The sequence below is a fragment of the Chrysemys picta genome, chromosome 7 (genome assembly GCF_011386835.1).
Source record: "Chrysemys picta bellii isolate R12L10 chromosome 7, ASM1138683v2, whole genome shotgun sequence".
In the NCBI taxonomy this organism is placed as follows: Eukaryota; Metazoa; Chordata; order Testudines; family Emydidae; genus Chrysemys; species Chrysemys picta.
Genome location: NC_088797.1, coordinates 48622763 through 48647801, shown reverse-complemented (window position 1 = coordinate 48647801; position 25039 = coordinate 48622763). Strand labels below are relative to the sequence as shown.

The 25039-nt window shown below is 48.8% G+C and overlaps 1 protein-coding gene across 2 annotated transcripts in view; it reads left to right on the top strand.

Annotated features, from left to right (window-relative positions):
• The first annotated feature begins 23998 nt into the window (after positions 1–23998).
• GLYCTK (glycerate kinase) overlaps positions 23999–25039 on the top strand; it is a 36992-nt gene continuing 35951 nt past the window's right edge. Inside the window, exon 1 of one of the 2 annotated variants that reach the window (XM_008172078.4) lies at positions 23999–24186. The gene's annotated coding sequence lies outside the window, so the exon portion shown is untranslated. The remainder of the gene's footprint in view (positions 24187–25039) is intronic. The other variant, XM_005285248.5, reaches the window with a different exon arrangement.

Below are 25039 nucleotides of genomic sequence, written 5' to 3'. Positions count from 1 at the left end.
ATGTACGCAGGCTGACTCAATATCCCCTCCCCTCTCAGTGGAGACAGGAATGACCATAAAAAGTAGGAATCAGTAGGTATAGAAATGTGACATTTTTTTCTCTTCCTGCAGCATCTGGCTCTCCCTCCATGGTATGCGTTGCTCAGCTGGACAGCTTTTCAGAAAGTGGCTCTGCGACATGGACAGTCACCCCAATGCTGACACAGCTGAATTATGGAGAGCTGAGATGCTGAACTCCCCCTTCCTTCTGTCTCTGCTGGCTGTGCAGTCTGTGCCATGTGACTATACGTACATCTTCGCAAGGAGGCTGGCTAACCTAGTGAGGAGAGCTTTAAACTAGGTTCACCGGGGGAAGGAGACCAAAGCCCTGAGGTAAGTGGGGAAATGGGATACCGGGAGGAAGCATGAGCAGGAGAGTGCAAGAGTGGAGGACTCCTGTTTCAGACTGAGAAAGTGGGACAATCAGCGAGTTATCTAAAGTGCCTATACACAAATGCAAGAAGCCTGGGAAACAAGCAGGGAGAACTTTAAGTCCTGGCACAGTCAAGGAACTATGATGTCATTGGAATAACAGAGACTTGGTGGGATAACTCACATGACTGGAGTACTGTCATGGTTGGATATAAACTGTTCAGGAAGGACAGGCAGGGCAGAAAAGGTTGGGGAGTTGCATTGTACGTAAGAGAGGAGTATGACTGCTCAGAGCTCCAGTATGAAACTGCAGAAAAACCTGAGAGTCTCTGGATTAAGTTTAGAAGTGTGAGCAACAAGGGTGATGTGGTGGTGGGAGTCTGCTATAGACCACCAGACCAGGGGGATGAGATGGACGAGACTTTCTTCCGGCAACTAGCAGAAGTTACTAGATCGCAGGCCCTGGTTCTCATGGGAGACTTTAATCACCCTGAGATCTGTTGGGAGAGTAATACAGCGGTGCACAGACAATCCAGGAAGTTTTTGGAAAGTGTAGAGGACAATTTCCTGGTGCAAGTGCTGGAGGAACCAACTAGGGGCAAAACTGTTCTAGACCTGCTGCTCACAAACTGGGAAGAATTAGTAGGGGAAGCAAAAGTGAATGGGAACCTGGGAAGCAATGACCACGAGATGGTTGAGTTCAGGATCCTGACACAAGGAAGAAAGGAGAGCAGCAGAATACGGACTCTGGACTTCAGAAAAGCAGACTTTGACTCCCTCAGGGAACTGATGGGCAGGATCCCCTGGGAGAATAACATGAGGGGGAAAGGAGTCCAGGAGAGCTGGCTGTATTTTAAAGAATCCTTATTGAGGTTGCAGGAAAAAACCATCACAATGTGTAGAAAGAACAGTAAATATGGCAGGCGACCAGCTTGGCTTAACAGTGAAATCCTTGCTGACCTTAAATGCAAAAAAGAAGCTTACAAGAAGTGGAAGATTGGACAAATGACCAGGGAGGAGTATAAAAATATTGCTCAGGCATGCAGGAGTGAAATCAGGAAGGCCAAATCACACTTGGCGTTGCAGCTAGCAAGAGATGTTAAGAGTAACAAGAAGGGTTTCTTCAGGTATGTTAGCAACAAGAAGAAAGTCAAGGAAAGTGTGGGCCCCTTACTGAATGAGGGAGGCAACCTAGTAACAGAGAATGTGGAAAAAGCTAATATACTCAATGATTTTTTTGCCTCTGTCTTCACGAACAAGGTCAGCTCCCAGACTGCTGCACTGGGCAGCACAGTATGGGGAGAAGGTGACCAGCCCTCTGTGGAGAAAGAAGTGGTTCGGGACTATTTAGAAAAATTGGACGAGCACAAGTCCATGGGGCCAGATGCGCTGCATCCGAGGGTGCTAAAGGAGTTGGCAGATGTGATTGCAGAGCCATTGGCCATTATCTTTGAAAACTCATGGCGATCGGGGGAGTTCCCGGATGACTGGAAAAAGGCTAATGTAGTGCCCATCTTTAAAAAAGGGAAGAAGGAGGATCCGGGAAACTACAGGCCAGTCAGCCTCACCTCAGTCCCTGGAAAAGCATGGAGCGGGTCCTCAAGGAATCAATTCTGAAGCACTTAGAGGAGAGGAAAGTGATCAGGAACAGTCAGCATGGATTCACCAAGGGCAAGTCATGCCTGAATAACCTAGTTGCCTTCTATGAGGAGAAAACTGGGTCTGTGGATGAGGGGAAAGCAGTGGATGTGTTATTCCTTGACTTTAGCAAAGCTTTTGATACAGTCTCCCACAGTATTCTTGCCAGCAAGTTAAAGAAGTATGGGCTGGATGAATGGACTATAAGGTGGATAGAAAGCTGGCTAGATCGTCGGGGTCAACGGGTAGTGATCAACGGCTCCATGTCTAGTTGGCAGCCGGTTTCAAGTGGAGTGCCCCAAGGGTCGGTCCTGGGGCCAGTTTTGTTCAATAGCTTAATTAATGATCTGGAGGATGGCGTGGACTGCACTCTCAGCAAGTTTGCAGATGACACTAAACTGGGAGGAGTGGTAGATACGCTAGAGGGTAGGGACAGGATACAGAGGGACCTAGACAAATTAGAGTATTGGGCCAAAAGAAGCCTGATGAGGTTCAACAAGGACAAGTGCAGAGTCCTGCACTTAGGACGGAAGAATCCCATGCACTGTTACAGACTAGGGACCGAATGGCTAGGAAGCAGTTCTGCAGAAAGGACCTAGGGGTTACAGTGGACGAGAAGCTGGATATGAGTCAAGTGTGCCCTTGTTGCCAAGAAGGCTAACGGCATTCTGGGCTATATAAGTAGGGGCATTGCCAGCAGATCGAGGGACGTGATCGTTCCCCTCTGTTCGACATTGGTGAGGCCTCATCTGGAGTACTGTGTCCAGTTTTGGGCCCCACACTACAAGAAGGATGTGGAAAAATTGGAAAGAGTCCAGCGGAGGGCAACAAAAATGATTAAGGGGCTGGAGCACATGACTTATGAGGAGAGGCTGAGGGAACTGGGATTGTTTAGTCTGCAGAAGAGAAGAATGAGGGGGGATTTGATAGCTGCTTTCAACTACCTGAAAGGGGGTTCCAAAGAGGATGGATCTAGACTGTTCTCAGTGGTACCTGATGACAGAACAAGGAGTAATGGTCTCAAGTTGCAGTTGCGGAGGTTTAGGTTGGACATTAGGAAAAACTTTTTCACTAGGAGGGTGGTGAAGCACTGGAATGGGTTACCTAGGGAGGTGGTGGAATCTCCTGCCTTAGAAGTTTTTAAGGTCAGGCTTGACAAAGCCCTGGCTGGGATGATTTAGTTGGGAACTGGTCCTGCTTTGAGCAGGGGGTTGGACTAGATGACCTCCTGAGGTCCCTTCCAACCCTGATATTCTATGATTCTATGATTCTACATCAAAGCTCTGTGGGAGGCCATGGGTATGGAATGGGCTACTAGGAACCAAATTCAATCCATCCTTGTCTAGGAGACCATTCAGGGCTGGTCCTTGGGCTAGGGTTACTAATTCATATCTGGTCCATATAATGAAGTATACAGTGAACTACACACACATAATGAAGTACACAATACTTCTTTACAAACTGGTTGCCTTTTCCATCTTGTGCCTAGACTCTGTAGTGATTGGGTACCATGTAAATGCCAAGGTTAGATTAGACAGACTGCTCGATCTGGAGCGACTTGGGAGGGTCGGGTTACCTGTGCTATTGGGAGGAGGAAAATCCTTTACTAGCAGTTAGAGACTCTTAAGCATGAGGGGGGAGTCAGTCCTGCTCCAGCTGAAGTCAATGCGAGTCCTGGTATTGACATCAGTGGCTCATAGGGATTGTCAGCATTGTGTTGAGCTGAAAGGTAACCGGGCCTGGTAGGGAAGAGGAAAGGTAGCTCAGAGGTTCAAAGTGGGGAGAAATGTTCTTGGAGTGCTGGGTTCATTGGCAGAGCTGGGCATGCTTTGCTTGGAGAGATGTAGGCATGGTGTGAGAGAGAGGAAAGACGAAAGAGAGGGTACGTACTCCATGGGAGATGGAATTGAATCCAACTTCCCTTGGCAATTCTGCTGGGGAAATTAGCATTTCTTTAGAGCCAGGGCAAGGGCAGAGCCTGGTTGCACAGAGATAAGTGTGCGCAGCAGCCTCCCAGTGGGATTCTGTAGGTAGACAATGGGTAATGTGGTGTTTAACAGTTTCAATGCCAGCTTTTCACAGGGAGGTGACGTATGGGGTGTCACAGGTGGACGGGGGCGGGGTGACGAGGGCCTGTGATCAATGGCATGGCACTGACACTGACAAATGTCCAGCGGTGATTACCGAGATGGGGAAGGAGGAGGAAGGATGTGAAATAACAAAAGGTTGAACAGGACAAAGGAACATAGGCATAGAGGTTGTGAAAACAAGAATTCCTAAGCATGGAGGGGTGGTGAGGGAGTCTGACAGGAAGCATTCTCCTAACAGCCCTCTGCATACTGTGCTCGCCTCTCAGTCGGGCCTCTCCATAGTTGTCTTGCCCTGCAGGCCACGCTGGCAGTCCCACAGATTCACAGGAGAGATGCTCTGATGTATAGGTAACAATCCCTCGAAGGACAGAAGATCCTTTTCAAGCTTCTATCCCATTACACACAGAGACAGCCCCTCCTCCAGGGCCTGCCATGATGACCCTCCTCTGAGACTGCTGGCTCTCCAGTCTGGGATAGTCTTGCAGCAACAGTTTAAGCTTCTACTCTTTCCAACTGGGTGACTCCATGAGGCCTCACTTACAGGCCCTCTCCCTCTTTCAAAACCCCAGCAGGTTCCTCCCCACAGCCCCATGCTACTGATTGCTGGGATTTGGCCGTCCCTATGATCTATGATTTGTAGTTTTCTTCAGTTCAGCTGGGCTGCTTCTGTGATGGTGACCTTGGCTGCCCACTGACTTCCAAACTAAGTCCCATTCACTGGCCTGGCTTCCTCCGGCCTTGCATTTCCTTGGGCAGCCCCTGCACTGTCTGTTCAGATCTTCAAGCCAGGCAAGGTCCTCGGGGGTGGGAGGAGGTTTGCTTTCTGGCTGAGTAGACTCTAAGCGGGAAGATGTCTGCTGTGATTGAATTTTAAGGAGCCCTGGGATCTTAGTGGTCAAGAGACAGCTGATCCCCTTCTCTTCAGAGGTAACCTGGATAATTCAGTGGGTGGGGGAGCAGCAGGGCACCAGAAGACTCACTCCGCTGTCCCTCTGCTGCTGTCTCCTTTTTCAGAAGGACAGAAAACTGCACCCGCTCTTTGTTTGTGTGTCAATCCTGGTGCCTAGATAGAATTTCAGATGCCAGCCTCATGGTTACCTGAGGAACATCTCACATAAGGGCATGGATGTATCTGAGATGTCCCCTGCCACTTGGGTCATAAATTAGTCCTGGGCTGTCAGACAGGTATGCCATGCTGGTGGGACTGGCCCTCTCCTTCATCTCCAATTGTAAATGGCTGTAAGTCCTATTTCGTTCTACAATATGATGCTCCCAGACACCCATTATTTAATTACTATGAGTATTTGGAGAATGTCTTGGTTTGCTGCAATTAACCAAAGATAGCGGGTTAGAATTCTGTGAGTGCAGCCACTGACTGTATTAAATTACTATGGTTGCAGGAAACAAATATAATCCACAGAAACAGGGTTGGCCAGAATAAAATGAAAAGAAGTGGGGAGTGACTTATTGCGTCCTTTAGATTATCAGATGAGCTCTTTGAGGAAAGATCCCGAATGGGATGAACTGATAAAAGAGAGAAATAATTGATCTAACTTTAATAACAATGCTGTTCCTCCAAAAGTATTCTACCTCACCTCTGCTGTCTTCTCTTTTATGTCTGTGACCCTCTTTCAATACTTGCATAAGAAAATAACTTGTCAATGATTCTGTAGGTCTTTAATAACACGTGAATAATATTTAAAAGTTGTTTCTTGGAATGGTGCTTTTTCCAGCACGATTATTCTCTCCTTGACATTGAAATTCTGTGTCATGTTTACATAATTCACATGAGTTCTGTAAATTTCACGCCCCAACCCCCTGCCCCAGTGTCATTATTCATCTCCTCTCCACGCAGCTAAAAATGGATCTTAAAAAAATCAAACATTATTCTTCTGTTGTCTGGCCTGCCTGCGTACATGATCACCAATAATCATCTGCACAGTAGCAGCTTGTTTTCTGCTATCTGGCTTGTTGGAGATGATATATGAAGTATAAAGAATAGTGTGAGATGGTTTTCTTAAGCTACGTTAAGCCCACTATGCTGACAGCAGCAAAATAGAACGTGTTTTGACAGGGAGCTGAGCTAATGTGACACTGAAGCGCAACACAGGAAGGATGGGGCATCTATATCGGGCTGTGGTGGTTAATCTTTCATTGGTAGGTCACTTTAAAAGGTGCGTGTTTGTTTGGGTTTGGCAGTTGAAGGTGAGTTGAAAAGCTGTTTGCATGCTAAGGCTTGAGTTCAAAAAGCTGTTTCTCCCCGGACACTAGATAAGATTCAGTTTAGCTCAGCCTCAGGGCTGTAATAACTGAAAGTCACTCACTACCCCCTGCTGCTGCTTGATGAGGGGTGAAAGTCCAGTTCCCAGTGGCCAGATGTCCACATAATGAACAATCACTGCATGGGTAACTGGAGCCCCTGAGCCATCTCAGCAAAAAGGCTGAAAGGCTCTATGTGGTATGGAGGCCTCAGCCCTTTCTGAATGAAGTTGAGACGTGATGGGGGGCTGGGAAAATATGAGGGAGCGTCCCCATGTGCTGCACCTATACTAAGGCTGCCGGCCCAGCAATACATTTGCTAAAAGCTGTAGGGGAGCGGGGGATAGCTTGGTGGTTTGAGCATTGGCCTGTTAAACCCAGGGTTATGAGTTCAATCCTTGAGGAGGCCATTTAGGGATCTGGGTCAAAAAATCTGTCTAGCGATTGGTCCTGCTTTGAGCAGGGGGTTGGACTAGATGACCTCCTGAGGTCCCCTCTAACCCTGATAGTCTATGATTCTATGATCAGGGCTGGCTCCAGGCACCAGCCCACCAAGCATGTGCTTGGGGCGGCGCCTGGAGGGGGGCGGCGCGGTGGGGCGCTCCGGCCCGAGAGCGGGGCCGCGACTGGGCTCGCCGCCCTCCCCGCGGCGCTCCTGCCGCGAGGGGCTCTCCGCCCTCCCCTTGGCACTCTGGTCGCCGGAGAGAGCGGAGAGCCCCGGCCGGGCTCGCCGCCCTCCCCCCAGCGCTCTGGCCGCCGGGGAGAGTGGAGAGCCCCGACTGGGCTCTCCGCCCTCCTCCCGGCGCTCTGGCCGCCGGGGGCTCTCCGCCTTCCCCCCGGCGCTCCGGCCGGTCAGGGATTGCTCGGCGCCCTCCCCTGCCATGCTGGCGGGGGGGCGGTGGGGGTGGCGGGTGGCTTTTTTGCCTAGGGCGGCAAAAAAGCCAGAGCCGGCCCTGTCTATGATAAGCCCAGGGATGGGAAATATCTGGCTCTGATAGCAGTCAGTTTGGGCTCAGTGCTGGTGGAAAAAGACAAGAGCATGACCAGGTGGCTTCCCTTCTCTTGGCCATTGTACTGTGTGTCTGTTTTATGTAGTTCTAGTCTGGCTATTATCCTGTACCACCTGCTCCACAACACTATTTTGTAATAACAATCACACAAGCGCTCTGTGTTATGCCCCAAGTTTAGACACAGGGCTAGTATTTACCTCCCTCTGTCCTGTTCTCTGGCACACCAAGCAAAAGGTACAGAGATCAAGCTGAGAAATTTCCTGGAAATCACAGGCACTTTGCATCTGTGGTTAGTAAGCTCAGAGCTTTAAGAGAATAAGGTTGTTAGTAGCTCTTTGTGAGTGTGATAAGGACAGCTGATTCCTCCCCCTCCACCCTCCATCAGAATGATGGCTTCCCGGGGAGTTTTCTATCAGGGTTTAAAACACAGAAAGGAACCTAGCTGTTGAAGGTAACCTGGGTCCCCTCCAGCACAGAAGAGGTAACGTTGCTGGGATGCTACTGAGATCAGATGATATGGCCTGGCCCCAATCAAAGTATCGGAGCTGGACGCTCTTTGCCATTCCTGAATTTGTCCCAGAAATTGCCAAAGGGCATGCACACCAGATCTGAACTAGGCCTAGGGCATCCAATTCACCAATCCCCTGCACCGATGCAGATACAACCGGAGCAAGTCTACACCACAGGTCATGCACAGCAACCTTCACTTGATGATGTTTACACTTCATATTACAGATGTGTTTCACATTCACTATGCGCTGGTCTAAATGGCTACACAAGGGAAGGCAGGGCAATAGTGACTTGGGATCAGCATGTTTAATCTCTCCAGGGGTTTCCTTCCAGACTCTCCTGCATATCTGCATAAAGATCACCAACCCAAGGCTACAGACAGATGTTCCACCTTTGTGTTCCTATATAACAACCCTCCTATTAATCAGTCCAACGCGGGGTTTAAGAGCTGATGCTGACTCAGGTTCACATAGAGGATTACTGATCCCTCCTACCCAAGAGCCAAGTGGTTAGAGGGGTCCTGCTTTCACACTGATTCACACCCCTTTCACAGAAGCATTACAAACAGAGGCAGAGCCGAAGAGCATGTGCGTACAAGAACACAAGGCACTGAGTTGCATCTCCCGCCCCGCTCAGAGCTGCTAGTGCTGCACCAGAGTTTGACACTTTAATAATAGATTTCTTTTGTCAGCTGAAATTAATCTTGGATTATCTGCTTCACCAATCCAAACACGGGCTCCTGTATTAGCATCCTCTTTCCTTAGGCTTGAATCTTTCAGGGAATAGATGCAAATTGCAAAGGCTGCATCAGCTAACAAAACCTGTAGCATTCCCAGCTACATCACGAGCGAGTCCGGGAGGTGAAGAACGTTTTTCAAACTACTTGCTACAAATTGAGAATAAATGTTGCATTCCAGTGAATTTTATTAAAGCTACAGCTTTGAAAGCAAGTTTATTATTACAGGGGTCCTGTGCTTGCAACCAGCTGTATTAGTTCTGGGAGCAAAAGAAATGCTACCTACCTCCGCACAAGGCAAACCGAATCTGCTTGGCTTCTGCCCTTTGTAACTGATACAAAAAAAATCTTTGTTTTGAAGAACTTAGCATTGCTACACACACAACGCAAATGCAAGGAAATGTAAAGTTAAGGCAATTTTAGGTGTCTCTTCATTGTGCAGCTAGCCTGAGTGTTTGGCTCCGGGTCTGAGCACCTAGCCCAACAGCAACACCCACCCCACTCTTTTCAGTGCGCTAGCTTGAGCACCCCTAGCGCAAGTCTGTTTACGCAGGCTGGGTGGCTCGCTCTCTGTTGCAGTGTAGATATAACCGAAGAACATGTAGCCTCTGCTCCTCCACCCACCGGTGCAGATACAACCGAAGCAAGTCTACACCAGAGGTCATACACAGCAACCTTCACTTAATGATGTTTACACTTCATATTACAGATTGGAGTAGTCCTGTCAAGTGAGCGCATGCAGAAGTGTTTGCAAGACTGGACCCTAAATGCCATGTCATCTTTATTCCAGAAACCAACTGTGTTATTCTGGATTGAAGGTTCAGAGCACATGCCAGGAATGTAAGGGTTAAAAAGTATCACAGGAACATTTAATTATCCAAAGAACAAAACCTTAGAATCCCAGAAGATTTAGGATTCAAAGGAAGGATTAAAAGAAATCTGACTATGTTGGTGTATGGAAATGTGTCAAAGCATCCAGCCAAACCTCACTCTGCCCTGCAGTGATGCAATTATGAAAAAATTGTTTAAAAACTTAATCTATCTTTAGAAATCATCATAATCTAATCTGGTGCTTAAAACACTAGCATCATAGAATCACAGAAATGCAGGGCTCAAAGGGACCTTGAGAAGTCATCAAGTCCAGCCCCCTGGGCTGTGGCAGGACTGAGTTAACCTAGACCAGCCCTGACAGGTGTTTGTCTGAACTGTTCTTAAAACCCTCCAGTGACAGGGATTCCACAACCTCCCCTGGAAACCTGTTCCAGAGCTGAACTATCTTTATAGTTAGACAGTTTTTCCTAATATCGAACCTAACTCTCCCTTGCTGCAGATTAAGCCCATTACTTCTTGTCCTACATTCAGTGGACACAGAGAACAATGGATCACAATCCTCTTTATAACAGACCTTAATATATTTGAAGACTGTTATCAGGTCCCCCCTCAGTCTTCTTTTCTCAGGACTAAACATGCCCAGGTTTTTTTACATGTCCTCATAGATCAGGTTTTCTAAACCTTTGATCATTTTTGTTGTTCTTCTCTGGACTGTCTCCAATTTGTCCACATCTTTCTAAAGTGTGGTGCCCAGAACAGGACCCAGCACTCCATCTGAGGCCTCACCAATGCCGAGCAGAGCAGGACAATGACCTCCCGTGTCTTACATGTGACACTCCTGTTAATATGCCCCAGAATGATAGTAGCCTTTTTTGCAACTGCGTCACATTGTTGATCCATATTCAGTTTGATCCACTCTAACCCCCAGATTCTTTTCAAGGGCACAGCCATGTAGCCAGTTAGTCCCCATTTTGTAGTTGCGCATTTGATTTTTCCTTCCTAAGCGAAGTACTTTACACTTGTCTTTACTGAAGTTCATCTTGTTCAATTCAGACCAGTTCTCAATTTGTCAAGGTTGTTTTGAATTCTAATCCTGCCCTCCAAAGGGCTCACAACGCCTCCCAGCTTGGTGTCATCTGCAAATTTTAAAAGCATACTTTCCACTCCATTATCCAAGTCATTTATGAAACTACTAAAGAGTACCGGACCCAGGATTGACTCCTGCAGGATTGACCACTAGATACGCCTTCCCAGTTTGACAGCGAACCATTGATAACTATTCTTTGATTATGGTCATTCAACCAATTGTGCACCCACTTCATAGAAATTTCATCTAGACCACATTTCCCTACTTTGCTTTTTAGTCCTAACTGTGTGGTTATTTCAGAAACTCCAACCTGCTTTGCAGGCCTAAACAACTCACTGAATAATGCACACCTCTCACATTTCTGATTAGACAAATAGCTTAATAATGATGACAATCAGTGACCATTTTTCATTAAGATTCTGTGACCCACAATTATATAAGTGTCAGTTAGCAAAATGCAGATATACTGTGTCTAAATATACAAACCACCTAGGCTTAGATGAAAATAATTCCAAACTCTTATAATGTATTATGACATTATGGCTTTTACACAAAGAGTAAAGACAGTGTGGTGATTAAGCATCACCATTGCATCTGATTCATGTGTCTGTACAAGTGGCACAAATTGAGGCCCCAATATCCTACAAACTCTTAACTTGACTTCAGACCAATGGGAATTAGGCCCCTACATCGCTTTAAGAATCTGAGCCTAACCCACTTGCTTAAAATTAAGCACCATGTATAAGTGTTTGCAGGACCAGGGTCTCCTCAAAATTTCCAATTCCTTCATCTGTAGGACGCAAACACTGTTATGGGGAAACAACTGACAAAGATAAATTAGGAACTTGGGAGTTGGTTGCACACTTTTAAAAAAAATTTAGAATGTGCCCAGCCAGACATGAACTTGGTCTGAAAGTGTGTGTGTGTGTGTGTGTGTGTGTGTGTGTGTGTATGAGTGAGTGAGAGAGAGAGAGGGGAGGTTTGTTATCACCCCCACATCTGCCCACCCCCCTGCCTAGCAATTAATTTTACCCCAACCCCCAATCAGTTCTGCCTCCCATCCTGCCATCAATTCTGACCCCACATCTGTTCTGTCCCACCCCCATATTTCTTAAACAACATGGTTTTTAATTAATTGTCTGAGCAAAGCAAGGTCCTATGCTCAACTCAAAAGTGTTTCTCTGTCTCCAACGCAGTAACTTTTGAACATCACATCCGCCCAATTCCAAAGTTTTCAGGGAAGGCGTCAGTAGGCAGAACAGGCAGACGAGGGGGCAAAGGCTGTGGGAGAGTCAGGCAGGTCTCCTGGCTCCTAATCTAGTGCCCTGTCCACTAGGTCACCCTATTTTATAGGGGCCTCCTAACCATGCTCTGAGAGTTCTACCATGGACTTCCATGGGAGGAAAGTTAGACCAGTGCTGAGTGCTTTGGAGGAAGGACAGAAATGCTGTGTTCTACTAGGTGGCTATACAGCTACAAACATTCTTCCCAGGTTGCTCATAAGGCTTGGCCCTTTGCAGATGAGACACATCCGTACACCTGCAGTGCACAGCTGTACTGCACACCTGTCTTTGACCACGCTACAGGAGCTTTGTTTCGTTAGTGTCTGTTTTGCTCTAATCCAGCAACACTCATTTGGAAAGCATTCACCTTTCCTCTTGACAGCGTTCTGGGAGCCATATTTTTTATAGCTGGTATAATCTGGAAATTGAGTCCTTTTGGCAATTTTCTATAGTTCCATATATCCTCGGTGTTCATTCATGCCACTGCAATTGGCCTTCAGTCTGCCCAGATCCAATTATTTCAAGTATCTCCAGGTGAAGCATCATGTACCATGTGTCCTTTTATTTTAAAACCAAAAAAATCACCACCCAACAGTTTTATCTCTCAGGAGCTGTGGGTGCAGCTCCTGGCTTTGCCCCTCACTTGTTCTGTTACTTTGTCAGGCACATCATTGCTCTTTGCGTTGGTTACCCCAGCTGTAAAATAGCACTAGTGCTCGCCTGCCTTTGTGAAGTGCTTTGAGATCTGTGCTGTGCCCCCAGTGAGGAGGAGGGGCAGGCACACCTGGCCCCAGCCCAGTCATTGGAATAAACTCTGTAACGCCCATCATTTTCCATAGCCTCTCCTGAGTGTAAAAGGTTATCTGGAAAAGATAAATCACCACACCAAATCCTTCTGCAGCATGAGGAGTGAGCTCTGAGGCAAGTGATGCTGCATGAAATGGTGAAGAGTGGCCAGAGGGGCATGAAAAGTTCACTGTAAATTCACCATTTTCACTACTGCTGGGAATTCATAAAATCAGGGATTCCAAGGCCTGAATGTTCATCTAGGCTGACCTCCTATATGGCACAGGTCAAAGAAAGGCCCCAGAAAATAATTCCTAGACCAGATCTGGTAGAAAAACATCCAGTTGTGAGATTGCCCAGTGAGGTTTCCAACAAACTTTGTGACAGACACATGGGAGCCCCTGATATTAACATAATGGGCTCCTGCCTCACGTCTGAACTGGAGACCAAACCCCAGAGGAGAATTTTTCAAGGAGTTATGGGCAACTGAGTACAGGGTTATCCTGGAATTCGATAGATAACCTTAGCTGAAGGGTCTGCTACTTCCAAGGCTTCTGTGCCCTGCATGTTGCTGAAACTAGCTGAGTGGGCCTCCGCTGTATCAGGCTGGTGACCTTTTATTCTAAGTCACAAAATTTTGCGGCTCTATTACTTAGCCTATAAAAGTAAGCATAAAAAAGTCTGGATAACAATGATAAACCTATGTAATAGATCGGGGGGCGGGGGGGGTGTTCCGAGAACCTGACTTTGAAGGGCTTTAGATCAGTGGCTCTCAAACTTCTTTGATCGCACCCCCCCTTCTTTGTGTCTGTAGTAGTTTATGTGCCCCCTCCCTCCAAAGTACATATATCAGTATAATACACTTCACTTGAATCAGTTTCGGCTTCTTTGTTTTTCACTTGAAGTTTTTTTTTTTTCTGTTGCACGAATGAGCCAGTGATCCATTGTAATAAGAGCAAAAGCAAAACTGCAATTGCAGTCCGTGCTTACAATTAAATGAGCACACCGCATCGTAGCAGATTCACGTACTGATGGCCATGACTTTGTATAATGCTATGCAAGCTTAACAAATCTGTGAAAATGCACAGCGCCATCTAGAGTCGAATGCACAGTGCCACATGAGGACCTGATATATCTGGAGGAATCAGCTTTGGTAGTTATTCATCGCTGTGGGTAAAATGTGCACAGTACGTTTTTTTCCTAAAGCTTCTCAAACTCCCCCAATGCATTCTCCTCTCCACCCCCCAGTTTGAGAATCTCTGCTTTAGATTGTAATAACATTTTCAGTGCCTTACAACCCCTAAGCACCTTTTGTAACCCTCTGACCCACCAGCTGAGAAACACTGAACTACCTCATTACTGAGTCATGACTTCCTGTGAACATGGAGCTGAACAAAAACCCTGGATCTCAACATCTCTGACCCTTGGAAAAAGTCTCTCTCTCTCTATTGGATCAAGTCAAGTGCACACCCTCCCCCAGCCACATGTGAACATCCCCCAACCTTGGGGTAGATTGTCCTGCAGTTGGCTGCTTGGAGGATTGGGCTGAGGAGGAGCTGTGCTATTTGAGTATCCCGGTCTGCGCATCCCACTCTCTTGGCATCATCAAGTAGGCCACAGACAGTTTGGAAACTGCTGCCCTAAGGCAGTTGGTAAGATGTCAATCCTAAAGTGTAGCTCAGCATCTCCAAGAGAAATCAGACCTTAACATGTGTGTGTAAGAGGGCTGAACATTTAGGGATCTGATTCTCCACTACACTGCACCACATGTAGCCACTTAGCTCAAATCACCATGGTAGCATTTTACATCTAGTCAGCCCTGGTGTGAATGACTACACAAGGTGCAGGGCAACAGAGGATCAGGCCCCTCATCTTCACCTTGTAGACAGAGCTCTGCAGTGAGAATTGCACTAGCAAAACTGCAACCCATCCCAGTGAAAAGACAGCATCTTAAAATGGGCCTGGAAGTCAGAGCCTTTTTGGGGAGAGCTGGCGTTTCGATGTGAATGTTCCCGCTGGCGCTTGGGGTCTGTGCTGGGATGGCAGAAGCAGGAGGGACTGAATGGCTTGACACTGGAAATGGAATACAAAGGATTTCACCGCTCCTGGTAGGTCCTGGTTTTGAATGTAGCTGAGGTTAAGGTGACCATCTGGTGGCTATTTGCTGATCCTTAGGAAAGAAGTGTGTGGTCTCAGTCCATCACCCTGCAGACAGCTGCCCCTGTCACAACTGCGACTGCAGTTGGCGCTAATTGCTCCCCTACCCATTGCTGGAAGTCTCAGCAGACAAACGAAGGCTGGAACCGAGCCAGAGACACTCAGTTACTCTCTCACCCCTTGATCTAGTTCCTCCAAGTCTGGGGGGAAGCTCATTGACAGACAGTGAAGGGAGCCCACACAGCCATTGCCGGTGTCAAGAGAGGAGAACTGTCAGCCGGCACCTGCATTGGGAAAACAACATCTTTACAGAGTGAGGAGCATTGTGATGGGCTGGGACTGGGGAGCCGGGGGAGAGAAACTCAGCTACTTGAAACACTAGAACCTCCTGCTGGCTGATTTCACCAATGACACTTGCCTGAGAGCAACCACAAGAACAGCCCAGAGTAGGGAGCTACCTGCAGGAGACACCTGCCAGCCCTGAAAAGCCAAGGCCCACAAAGAGTTAATGCCAGCTGTTACAAATGAGCCAAGTATATTTGGCAGTTTCAGAGAGGCGAGGGTGGGCGTGAAGCACTATAGCATTCCCATTAACTCGAGACGGCTTCTCTAAGCCCACAAAGAAGGGCCCAGATTTTTTAGTCAATATTAATTTTACACTTGGCACCACAGGCCCGTGTGAACTGCTGGGTTCACAAAGGGGTTGTCTAATAAACAGACTATAGAAAATCAGCAAAGTGAAGATTGAGTTCATTTTCCCTGGCACTGAGAGTATAATAGCAGCGGGGGCTGCTGAGGGCAATTGAAACTTCAGAGCTGTAATGAGGGATAAGAGGGCTATGTGCAGCAGAGGGGAATTTGGGTCTCAGGTGGATACTGGTAAGGGGGACAAAAGAATATGGGATAGCTGCAGGTTTGTGTAGGGTGGAGGAGAATTTGGATCTGGAATGAAGGACAGATGAGAGGATTGATATAAAGCAGCAAGGGGGTGTGGAACTAAGAGACAAAAGCCCACTGTGCTTCCTGCAGATGCACCCTAACCCCAATTCCCTCTGAAGTAGGGTTCTGAATTTGAAATGGACCTGGCCTCCTGCTGCCTGTCTGTAGCACTGTCCTCTTTGTGTCACCTTCCTGGCTGTATTACACAAGAAGACCTTGTTTCCTGGTGACTGTGAGAGAGATTTCCCACAGAATCTCAGACTTCTGGCTTATCTCTTTCAAAACTACTGCTATTAGAAAAGCAAATACTGTACCAGGCAGGGCAGACTTTCTGCCAGAGAACCAGAGACTACTGGATCTCTAATAGATCTAGAGGAGGTTCTCCTGGCACTCAGGGTAACTGCAGTGGAGGATCACATTGGCTGACATACTTCTCCATTCACCCCACTTTTAATCAAGGGAGTCTGCAGGAAAATATCTTGCTTTACTCGGCCTTATTGCCAGCACTAGGCATTCCAATCATATGATTGATTAATTTCAATCTGCTTTTATTGTAACAAAGCTGCAGGCACTTAGGACCTTCATGGTTGTCACTGTGCTACACACTTTGGAGACTCAGCTTCTGATTACAGCAGAGATGGAACTTGTCTCAGAAATTATTGGCTCCCCCACCACCGCCGGAGAGGAAGGAGTCTGTTAGCAGTAGAGCTGGCTTAAAAACTGAGTGCATTTTGTCCACAACTTTCCCAAATAGAGCCATTTTTAATTCTTTGGATTTTTCTGCAGAAACGATTATCACATTTATTTTCATTTTCTGTTTTCTAAAGAAATCTTTTTTAAAATTTCATTTATGAACATTTTTTATTTGACAAAATCCCCCCCGGGATTGAATAACCATTACTGACAATGCAACCCTTGCAGAGACCGAGCTGTGCAATCCCAGGCCCTGCTCAGACCCCTCTGTCATCATCCTTGTACCTGCTTTTGGGGAAGATGTATTAAATTAATGTAGAATTGGAAAGAAACCTTTTCGAGGCCTGGCCCATATCAGCCCCTGTCAGGGATTGAACCCACAACCTCCTGATCAGAAAGTTAGCCATAGACAGTATATCAACTAGCCAGCTACTATGCTACTGAAACCTTTTGATTGAAAGAAATTTGTAAATTAGTTATCAAGCTTTCCTTTGTCTTTTGAAAAAAAGTTAACAGTACTATAATTTCCCCAGCTCCTTTACTGCTTTGAAGCTGGGAGCTTTCATAGCTAAAGCAAGCTGCCTTTTCTCTATGCCAATACCGTGAGCTCAGGCTCACTCATCCTGAGCATAACTGCTACACTTGGCATATTTTGTGACTCCACAGCTTTTAAAGTTCACCGGCACCTGGGTTCTCCCTATATTTCAGGAACATGTCCCACAGAAAACCTGAAGTCCACGGTGAATGAACAAACCTCAGACCATCTAGATAATTTCTCTTCCCTTCTGTAGCACTACTTCTCTGCATCTCTGTACAATCATTAATGCAGCCTCTCATTTTATTTCGGTATTGCCTTGAAATAGCTGTTTAAAGGTAATTTTATTTAATTGTAACTTTTTCCTGCGGTTCTATTTTTAACTGCGCTTGCTGCAGCATTAGCTTGGCGCCTAAGTGGTGAGATAATAACCAGAGGCGTGATCACTCTCGCAAAAGCCACACCAGCCATTCTCAGCTCCTGCGGGGAAAGGCCTCACCAATCATCCAGCCATTCACTGAACAACAGTGCTATTGCTGTCCTTCCAGAGTGAAGGCCTCATAACATAAACCCCGCTCCTGCCCAGCCCTCCTCAGCCCAATGCAAAGAAAATGCTTCTTCAATGCAAAGAAAAGGCCCATCCATCTGAGCCACTCACTCCACTGGCTAGGCAGAGTCCTCTCCCGCATGCAGAAGATATTGGCAGAACCTTGCCAGGCTAGGTCAAGGGTGAATTTGAGATCCATCCACTCCAATGACAAACCAGTGGGGCATTCACCGTTCCAGTGGAATGAATAGCTCATCCCTTTAGCGCAGAACTAGATCCCAATGACCATTCAGGGGCTTTGTTGGTGTCTATGGTGCCTGCACGGTTCAGTTCAGTACATGGAAAATGCCTCTTGCTTTTGCTGTCTGTCTAGCATCATTTGTCTTATGCCCTGGAGAGTTACTCCTCTGAGGGATGGATTCCCCTTCCGGGGTGTTCCTTGAAGAGTGGGCCCAAGACCTTCCCTAAAGTGGTTCTTTAGTAGCTGATGGAGTCACACTAAGGATAAACCTGTCCCAGTCTCTGAATTTCCACAGAGGTTTGACTGTGGAGGGAATGTAGCCACTCAGATGGGCTGCCCTCACTATTCTCTGTGGCCAACATCCTTCCTCACAGATATTTAGGCACCTCATTCCCGTTTAAATCAATCAGCCTTTGAGGAGCTGAATATGTGTGCATCACCGTCCCTTTGAGGTCTATAGCCTTCTGGAGCCCTTTAGCACTCGCAGTTAGCAGCCAGTCCAACGCCCCAGAATGGGTAGACAAAACTAGGAGATTCCAACCAGCAAAAGCAGTAAGTCTGCTGATGGGCCATGTGTCCTCCTTGCCCCATGGTGCTCCCATGCTTTATTTCCAGCTCCCTCATCCCCCTCTTTGCAGCCACCATTGTTCTAATAGAGACCTGTCCAGGAGACCCACCTGCACAGTTTCGGCTTTTGTAGAACAAGGCCTTTGTTGCGATGAGGGCAGGCTACAATGGGAAATGAAAGGAGTGATATGAGGAGCAGTTGTTCCCCAGGTTGGCATGGCAGTAGCATTTCATGTGGGACTCAACCATCAGGGCCAGCTGGTGGAAAGGGGTGTCAGGACTGGGGCCCTGTCTAGCCAATCCCTCCTTTACCATCAGCTTCCCTTGTCTTTCCCTCTCTTTAACTCCATCAAAGTCCCACTCGTACCCTCTTCTTTTGATCTTGGCTAATTCCAGTGGTGGGTGGGAGGAGCTCTCTTGGCCTTTGTCTATAGTTTTCTGATGTTCCTGGGGGGAAATCCTCTCTGTGGAAGCTCCAGAGGATAAACCCTTTGCCAGGGTTCGGTGCAGAGTTGCCTGAGGGACCTGTTGCCAGAGATTAAACCTATTCCCATGGATTCCTATATCAGAGCAGGGCAGTCATGAGGACTGAGGAGATGGATGGAGCCAGAAGCGTGGGGCAGGGGAGAGGTGATGGAGCCAAATGTGTGAGTGGAGGGGTCAAGATGGCAGAGCGATGAAGGAAGAAGACATGGAGACAGACACCTGAGGGCACAGCTCTGAGAAATTAAGGAGAGGGCCTGTGTTTTCACCGCAAATATCCTGGCATTTAGCCTCTGAGAGCTCTGAATTAGCTAATACTTGTGCTATTAGTGCCTGTGTTGGGATTCAACTAGCTGCACATCTTTTGCAGTGTCACTGTTTGCAGCAGGGGAGGTTTCTGAAGAACTGTGGTCATGTTTACACTTACAGGTATTATCTTGACAGCATATAGATGTGAAATTCACCTTTGCAAAATGTGGTGGGAGGGCCCCACCTCGTGGACAAAGGGAGAACTTCACTTAGTGTTTTCCACAGTGAGAGCCCCATGGGCTTTGGGTCAGGCCCTGGGTGACACTTCAAAGGGTAGATCAAGGGATCTGTTCAAGGATAAAGGAACAGGGAAGCTTCAAATTCTTCCCCTCTCCTGTCCTTCCCCCTTCCTTTGCTCTCTCAATACCCTTTAGCCAAATCCAAAGGCAGAGGAAAATGTACCCCAGGCCTTGCTCTACAGAGTCAATGGAGGGATAAATCTGGTATTGTGATGCCCTTTTTCAAGGGAAAAGGAAGATCAGAGAGAGAAGAGCAAAACAGTTGTTACGATCTGTCAGAGGGTACTCTGCCCCTGTAAGGGACAGCAGGTCGGGGGCCAGCCAGCCCTGTTCAGAGACAGAGCCTCTTTCGGAACAGTTATCTGGGCCAGATAGAGGGGATTAGCAGCTGCAGCTGGGAAGGGGTGAGGTGATTCCTATAAAGGCCTGAAAGAGGAGCTGTAGGAAGCAGGCTGAGTTCTGTGGCTGGTTCTCTGCAGGTCCCTACATCCTGCTCTGGCCAGGGGAATTGTTTGGGTTGGGTGTTGCTTTGTGAGTTGTTTGAAGAATGAACTGTGCTTGAAGGAAGGGCAGTGTGGTGGTAGCTCTTCCTGGCCTGGGGAGACAGGCTAGCAACGTGTAGAATCATAGACTATCAGGGTTGGAAGGGACCTCAGGAGGTCATCTACTCCAACTCCCTGCTCAAAGCAGGACTAATCCCCAGACTGATTTTTTTCCCCAGATCCCTAAATGGCCCTCTCAGGGATTGAACTCACAACCCTGGGTTTAGCAGGCCAATGCTCAAACCACTGAGCTATCCCTCCCCTGAACCAGCCTGTGAAGTTATACTTCAGACTTGGACTATACTGGTGTCTGCCTTGGTCCATTTGGGGAACTAAAGTTGTGCTGTCTATGGAGCCAGCTCATGTAAGTAGCTCTTGGCTCCCAAAGCTTGCCTCTCCAAACCAGCTCTAGGTCCTTAAAAATTCAATGCGTGGTTGAGGAATATTTTATTTGGCTTTGCCTTGGGGAGGGGAGCATTTTCCCCCAAGGTTCATTGGTTTGTTATAAGCCAGGGGTCGGCAACCTACGGCACGCGTGCCAAACACGGCACACGAGCCGATTTTGAATGGCACGCGGCTGCCTGCCGCGGTTCCGACCCCCAGCCGCACTCAGCCCCCCCGCCCACCGCTCTCCACTGCTGGGGCAGGAGGCAGAAGCTCTGTCCTGCAGCTTCTAAGCTCCCACCCTCCCCCGCTTCTTCCCCCAGCCGTGGTGCAGCCTGCTTTCCTGCCTCTCCTTCCCTGCGCTGGCCCTTGCAAAGGGAGGAGTGGCAGCGTGCTCGCTGCTCCGCAAAAGCCCTGCGGCCCTGCTCTCCCGGCCGGAGCTCCAGTCGGCACACGGCAGCCCCTTGCTAAAGCCGGCCCTGGGTAAAGGAGGCAGAGAAGAGGTAGGGACAGGCCTTGGGGCAGGGGGTGGAACAGGACATATCCCTTCCAGCCCTCTGCCATGAGCCGCTCAGGGCAGAGGGCAGGGGGCTGGGAGCACCCCCATGAGCCAAGCACCCCAGCCCTCTGCCCTGAACCTCCCCCACACCCAGCCTTCTGCCCTGCACCTCCACACACACCCCAGCCTTCTGCCCTCCCCCCCCAACACCCAGCCCTCTGCCCTGACCCACCCCACCCCCAGCCTTCTGCCCTGCACCCCCCCACTCCTCCAGCCCTCTGCCCTGACCTCTGAAGCCCCCGACACCTCCAGCCTTCTGCCCTGCACCTCCACACACCCCCAGCCCTCTGCCCTGACCTCAGAAGCCCCCCACACCCACCCTTCTGGGAGTGAGGGGGGCTTCAGAGGTCAGGCCCCACTCAGCCCGCTGCCGGTCTAGGCTGGCAGCGAGCTGAGCAGGCTGGTGGCGTAAGATCATCATTTTAATTTAATTTTAAATTAAGCTTTTTAAATATTTTGAAAACCTTGTTTACTTTACATACAACAATAGTTTAGTTATATAATATATAGACTTATAGAGAGAGATCTTCTCAAAAACGTTAAAATGTATTACCGGCACGCGAAACCTTACATTAAAGTAAATAAATGAAGACTCGGCACACTGCTTCTGAAAGGTTGCCTACCCCTGTTATAAGCTGATTCTGAGGAGAGAACCAAAGTTTGCATTAGCCACCTTCCCTGTCAGCATAGCCTGCAGTTGTAGCTCTGCTGTGAGCACCGTGCTGCTCGGGACTACGTACTTTGCACTGGGTTCCCTTCAGACTCTTCGTTTCTAAACAGCCTAGTTTTACGAGCTCTCCAGCCTGACCTCAAGAAACGAGGCGCAGTTTATTAGCTGCTCAAACTTACCTGGCTCTCTCCAGTTTCCTTGTCACTATTTTAATGCTTATAATAAAATATTTAGAAACTGAGTGTGGTGCTGTTTGCCCACTCCATCGTGAGAGACAGAAGCAGCAATGGCACTTCAACATGAGGGGAATACAGGGCTTTCTGGGAGCATGAATCCATCCAGCCTATATCTAAAGCAAACCTGCGCCATTTGCACCAGCCTTTGAGGTCTATTGTCCCTTTCCACGAAGACCAAGGAAGGAGACAACTTCTGCTGAAACCCCCAGGAGATTTGCCATGTAGTCCTCTGAATAGTCTCCTCAGGAAAGGGATGGGGGCAGGTTTGTCGTCCAGTGTGAGCCCCCGAAATCAAAAGTACCCTGATTTCCTCAGAGAAATCCTCACCATGTTGGGGCATCTCTGGATGAATGGATCAGTGTCCTCTTATGAGGTGCCGCTGTGCCTTCCTTCCACATATGCCACCTTAGATACACCCACTCTGTGCCTCTTCTGCTGGGTTAGCCAAAAAGAGAATCTGGTCCTACATCTGAGACCCCCAACCTCAATGAGTCCAGCCCCACACCAGGCACTCTATACCCACCTCCTTTATTCACAGCAACTGGGGGACCCCATACAGACCCGCCTAGGGCTCTTAATGATTTTTGTAATTTATTTTAAAGGTGCAGCTTTAATTCTATTAAACTATAGTCCCTGCCACGCTCAGATACTAAAGTGCCTGGAGGGTGCCTGTATAGACCCTAGTACTGGTCCCAATATAGGCCCCAGTACTGGTCCCTGTAAGACTCTAGTATTGGTCATAGCGCTGGTCCAAGTATAGACCCCAGAACTAGTCATAGTAATTGTCCCAGTATTGACCCCAGTATTGGTCTTAGTAAGACCTCAGTAATGGTCCCCATACTGGTCCCAGTAAGATCCAATATGGTTCCCAGTATAGGCCCTACAACTGGTCCCAGTTATGGTCCTAGTATAGAGATCAGTAGTTGTCCCACTAAAACCCCAATACTGGTTACTTTACTAGTCCCAGTAAGACCCTCAGAACTCATCCTGTGACCAGCACTGAGTTCTATACTGGGACCAGTACTGGGACAAGTAGTGAGGTCTATACTGGCACCAGTACTAGGGTCTATACTGGGAACAGTACTGGGGTCTTACTGCAACCAGTACTACCAACTATACTGGGATTGGCACTGGGTCTATACTGGGACCTGTACTGAGACCAGAACTGGAGTGTATACTGGGACTAGTATTGGGATCTTACTTGGACCAGTTCTGTGACTAGTACTGTACCACTACCAGGGTGTATACTGGGACCAGTACTAGAACCAGTACTGGGGTCTTACTGGGACCAGTACTCGGAACAGTACAGGGCTTTACACTTGGACCAGTACTGGAGTCATAGTGGGACCAGTATTGTGACAAGTAATTGGGGGTATTGCTGGGATCAGTGCTGGGATCTTTCTGGGACCAGTACTACAACCAGTACTGGTGTCTGTACTGGGACCAGTACTAGGCTCTATAATGGGACTAGTACTGGGAAATGTACGGGGTCTATAATGGGACCAGTACTATGGTCTTACTGGAACCAGTACTGAGATCAGTACTGGGATCTGTACTTGGGACCACTGCTGGGATCTATACGGGGATTAGTGTAATGGAGTTTTACTAGGACCAGTACTGGGGTATATTCTGGGACCAGTACTATGGTGTTATTGGGACCAGTACTGATCTCTTACTATCAGTACTGGGAACAGTAATGGGGTCTATAAAGGAACCAGTACTATGGTCTCACTGGGACAAGTATTAGGATGAGTTCTGGGGTGTCTACTTGGGACTAGTACTGGGGTCTGTATTGGGATCAGTCCTAGGGCTAGTGTTCTGGTTTTACTGGGAGCAGTATTAGGGTCTATACTGGTTCCAGTAGTGGGACAAGTACTGGGGGTCTTACTAGGACCAGTACTGAGACCAGTACTGGGGTATATACTGGAACCAGTAGTGGGGACTTACTGGAACTAGGAGTGGGGACTCTACTGGGGCCAGTGCTGGAGTTTTCCTGGGACCACTACTGGAACCATTATTGGGGTTTGTACTTGGACCATTACTGGGGTGTAGTGGGACCAGTACTGGGTCTGTACTGCCACCAATGGTGGGATCTTACTGGGATCGGTCCTGGAACCGGCGACATAGGGGTCTGATGAAGCAGAGCCGCTACCAGCCAGCACATGAGAGATTAAACATAGTCTCTGTCCTGGCCCAGATAGCCCCGCCCCCTTTTGCCCGCAGCCAATGGCAAGCCTGGAGGGATGGGACAAGGGGGGAGCCTGACTCTCTTCCGCTGGCTGGGGATGGGGTGGAGCTTCCTGCTCGCTTCTGTTGCGGTGCGCGCACGGCCGCTGCCAGCTTTCACCTCCCTGTGCGGGGGGTCCTGCTCTGCCCGGCCGCGGAGGCGCCTGATTGGCCAAGCCCGGGACGCTGTCGCCTAGCGGGGCTCCGCCCAGACGCTGGTAGGAAGTAGCCTGGGGCCCTGCGGTTGGACCCCCTGCCACGCGGGTCTCCCCCGCCCCGGCCTTACAGATGGTGGCCCTGCTGCAGCCGAGCAGGGTGTTGGGAGCCACAGGCTCAGGCTGCCTGGCCCTCCAGGCCCCCGTAACAAGGGACCAGTGCGGGGGACACCGGTTCCAGTATAGACCCCAGTACTGGGCCCAGTAGTGCTGGTGTCTGTACTGGGACCAGTGCTGCAGGCTTACTGGGAAGTCACTTAGAACGAATCTTTATCACGCCTACACTACAAACTTCAGTTGACCTATATTAGTAATTCTGTGATAGCTCATGTCTGCATTGCCCCTCCTGTCAGCACACCGCATCCTTACCAGGAGTGCTTCCTCTGACTTCAGAGGGGCAGTGAGGGGGCTGAGACAGGGCCCTCCCTAGGCATACGCAGAATGTGCAGCTGGGTAGGGTATCGTGACATTTGGGGCACCAAATTGCCACAAATTTCATGGTGCCCTAGGCAGCTGCGTGCCGCATACGCGGCAGCACCAGCTGTGGCGGCCAGCCTGATCCTCCGGCTGGCCCCCCCGCGGGCTGCGCCCACTGCAAGGGGCAGGGCTGTTCCTTGGGGGGTGTGGGGCCTGGGACAACTCCCGTTGCCCTGCTTTAATCTTCCCCCTTGCTCTGCCCCTGGCCTGCCCCCATTCCACCTCCCTCTCCCCCAGCCTCTTGCCCCAGCGACCCCGCACTCACCGGCAGCGGTGGAAAGCGGAGCAATCCGGTCCCAGCGCACTCCACTCCGCTAGCTCCCAGCCGCGTTGTTCCGCTTCCCACTGCCGGTGAGTGCAGGGGGTGGTCTTTCCCCTT